The sequence below is a fragment of the Dysidea avara genome, chromosome 5 (genome assembly GCF_963678975.1).
Source record: "Dysidea avara chromosome 5, odDysAvar1.4, whole genome shotgun sequence".
Taxonomy (NCBI): Eukaryota; Metazoa; Porifera; class Demospongiae; order Dictyoceratida; family Dysideidae; genus Dysidea; species Dysidea avara.
The window spans coordinates 14,462,620-14,467,019 of record NC_089276.1 but is presented as its reverse complement, the minus strand read 5'-3'; positions in this window follow the sequence as shown (position 1 = coordinate 14,467,019).

Sequence of the window (4,400 nt, the reverse complement as noted above, 5' to 3'; positions counted from 1 at the left end):
TAATGTGAATGATACTGCATAGAGTCCACGGAGATCTAGGACATCACTGATTGCCTCACGTGTTTCATTACCACTAAAATATAATGATCTATCATTATACATATCACTACATGGTGGTATAGTAACTGATCCTCCATTAACTGTATTCCAAATTGTCGAATTGTATGATCCTGAATTAAAATTGTCATAGTAACATGCTAGTGAACATCTTGTTTCTTGTTCTCTACTCACAATAACAAAATTATCAATTGACCACACATCATATGAATCAGATCCTAAAACTTGTTGTCTGATACGAAATTGAACTTTATTTATTTTGAAATCATCACTAATTCTAATATCTACATAAATTGATTCTCTATATTCAGTGGCTGTAAATGTCTGAAGTGTTGTCCATCTGTTGTAGTTGACTCTAAAAGACAATTCAATGTCTTCACCAATATCTGCACTCTCACAAGCACCAGAAGAGGAGCCAATTCGTATATGGAAACTGAGACTTGTAGCATCTCTTAAATCCAACAACTTGGTAACTGCCATTCTTACTCCTTCTCTGAAGAAGTACAATGCATTACCAGAATAGGTTACACCACATGGAGGCATGTGTATGCTTCCTCCTCTAATTATTGCCCAGATGGATGGATCATAACCATTAGAAAATTCATCTCTGTACAAAACAGTCTCAACAAACTTACTAATTTGCACATTATCCAATACCCAAGTATACGCATTTGTATAGAAGTATTGACCCTGCTGGAACCACCTTAAATAAACTGATGTACTTTGCACTTCCATAGGAATATATATGGTGATAGTTTTGCCTGTTGTACAGCAACTTGGCAAAAAATATTCCAGTGTTTCCCATGATGATGTGCTACTTAATCTATATGAAAATGAAATTCCATATGTGGAACCTGGTTGAGAGCATCTATTGCTGGAAGATCCAGAAATAAGATAAAAGCTGATTGATTCTACTCCTCTTAAATCTAAAGCATTTGTTATTAGTTGTCTTGTTGAGGATGAATAGAATACCACACCATATCGTTGTGATGATGGAAGACCACATGGTGAGAGTGAAGCACGTACACCATCAACTGTTGACCATATTGCACTTGAGTTTAAACCATTATCAAAGTTATCCCAATAGAAATTACAGTGTCGAGCTACTGATGGAGTAGGATTTGGAGTAGGTGTTGATGGTGTAACTGTAGTTGTTTGTGTCACTGATAATGGAGGACACTGGTTAGGAGAATAAATGCCAAAACTTCCTAAAGACCAAACACTACTTGAATAACTTGGTTGTGATATGCGTATTGAAACTGACTGACTTCTAGCTTCAAGTGGAAGTGGAATTGTTACAGTAGTGTCTGTTGCAAATTTTGTACCAATAAACACCCCTATTTCGATCCAGTTGTTGCTGCTAACTGTAGAATAGGACATTGCTACGCTTTCTCCAGAAACAACATCACTGCATCTTCCATTGTCCATCACTATTTGTAAGTTAAAACTGATTGCATACAATCCTCTCAAATCTAGTGGTTGTGTTATTGCCTCTCTTATACCACTGTGGTTAAAATATAAAGCCATTATTACTTCTGTATAACATGGTGGAATGGTTACAAGTGCTCCTCTAATAGTACTCCAAATGGATGAATTGTAATTTCCTAACTCAAATGTATCGGATATGCATGCATTAGAACAAACCGTCCTTTGAGAGGCTCCATGAACATGTACAGTGTCTATGGCCCACACACTGTATCCAGAACTTGCTTGAATGCTTTGCATCCATTGAATTTGTGCTGAATGTACTTTAAATATTTCAGGTATCTTCATATAAAAATATGTACCATTGGCATTAGATATATTTTGTAACAGATTCCAGTGATTATGACCAGCTCTGATAGACAACATTATAGTTTCCCAACTGTTTAGTCCATCACATCCACCAGAAGTAGTAGTAGTTTGCAAATAGAAACTCACTCCATCAACTTGACGTAAATCTAGAAACTGTGTGACTGCCTCTCTAATCCCATTTTGTGAAAAGTATAAACAGTTACCCACATCTATTACACCACAAGGAGGTGTGGTTACTGTACCACCAACAACTGATGACCATAGTGTGGGACTTAAAGTAGTTGTGAAGGTGTCTGCATACACAATATTGTCTATGTTTTCTCCAATCTGTACATTATCTAACAACCAGATGTCGTGATTTATGTATGGAGAATGAGTTGGTTGCGTCCATCTTAACTGAACCAAACTAACCTGTACAGATAATGGAAGGTAAATGGTCATGACTTTACCACTTATACAACAACTGGGATCATAATATTCAAGAGTATGCCAAGTATCATCAAATGTGATCCGGTATTCCACATGGATACCTTCATTAGTACTAGATCGAGAACATCCACCTGATTGCAGATAAAAACTGATGAATTCTGCCCCCCTCAAATCAAGGAAATGTGTTACTAACTGTCTTGTTGTGGATGAATAGAATTCTGCTGCATAATGATAGGTTAAAGATAAACTACAAGGTGTTGGTGAGATTCTTACACCATTTAATACTGACCAAATATTAATCTTATAAGATCCAGTGTCAAAATTATCAGAATAGTAATTACATGAGAAATTAGCCAATAGAGTTGGCAAAGGAGTAGCTGGGTCTGGCATAGTTGTTTGATAAGCTACTGGTGGACACTGATCTGGAGAGTACACTCCAACATTGTCTATGAACCAAGTGTCTTGTGATGAACCAGAATGTTGAGTTTGAGCCCAACGTAATGACACTCCTTGCGTCCTCACTGAGAGAGGTATAGGTACTGTTACTTTCATCGCTCTAATGTAACTTGTAGCACTAAAGGTTTTCAACAATGTCCAGCTTGATGCACCCAAAGAATAGTAAAGGATAATATCATCTCCTATTTCAGCTCTATCACAATCACCATCATAAGACCCAATTTGTAAAGTAAAAGATATTGCATACAATCTTCGTAGGTCAAGATTATTGGTAATTGCCTCACGTGTTCCATTACCACTGAAATATATTGATCTACCATTATGCATATCGCTACATGGTGGTATAGTAACTGATCCTCCATTAACTGTATTCCAAATTGTCAAATTGTATGATCCTGAATTAAAGTTGTCATAGTAACATGCTAGTGAACATCTTGTTTCTTGTTCTCTACTGACAATAGCAAAATTATCAATTGACCACACATCATATGAATCAGATCCTAAAACTTGTTGTCTAAAACAAAACTGTATTTTATCTACTTGAAGATCACAAGGAATTGCAATGGATGTATAACCTATTTCTCTATAATCAGTGGCTGTAAATGTCTGAAGTATTAACCAACTACCATAATTGATCCTATAAGACAATTCAATGTCTTCACCTATATCTGCACATTCACATGTACAACTATAGTCACCAATACGTATATAGAAACTGAGGCTAGATGCGTCCCTTAAATCCAACAACTGAGTTACTGCCATTCTCAAACCGGCCTTAGAAAAGTATAGCGCTCCACCAGAATAGGTGGTACCACATGGTGGTACACGTATGCTTCCTCCTTTAATTATTTTCCAAATGGATGGATCATAACTATTTGAAAAGTGATCTATGTAAAAAATGGTTTCAACAATCTCACTAATCCGCACATTATCTAATACCCATACATCTGCATTTGTAGATGAGGAATGAGTTAGCTGGGACCACCGCAAATACACTGATGTAGTTTTCATTTCTACAGGTATATGTAATGTAATAGTTTTTCCAGTTGTACAACATACTGGTGCAAAATACTCTAGCGTTGTCCAGTATGAACTACTACTCTGTCGATATGCTATACTAATGCCTTCTCTAGAACTAGGCTGGGAACATCTGTTGCTATAAGTTCCTGAGATTAGATAAAAGCTAATTGATTCTACTCCTCTTAAATCTAAAGCATTTGTTATTAGTTGTCTTGTTGAGGATGAATAGAATACCACACCATACCGTTGTGATGATGGAAGATCACATGGTGATAATGAAGCACGTACACCCTCAACTGTTGACCATATTGTACTTGAGTTTAAACCATTATCAAAGTTATCCCAATAGAAATTGCAATATAAAGATATTGGTGGAGTAGTAGGTGTTGATGGTATAATTGTAGATGTCTGCATAACTGATAATGGAGGACACTGGTTAGGAGAATAGATTCCAAAATTTCCTAAAGACCAAACACTAGTTGAATAACTTGGTTGTGATATGCGTATTGAAACTGATTGACTTCTAGCCTCAAGTGGAAGGGGTATTGTTACAGTAGTTTCTGTTGCAAACTTTCTACCAGAAAATGTTCCTATTTCAATCCAGTTGCTGGTGCTGCTATAAGTAGAAATAAACACTCTAATGC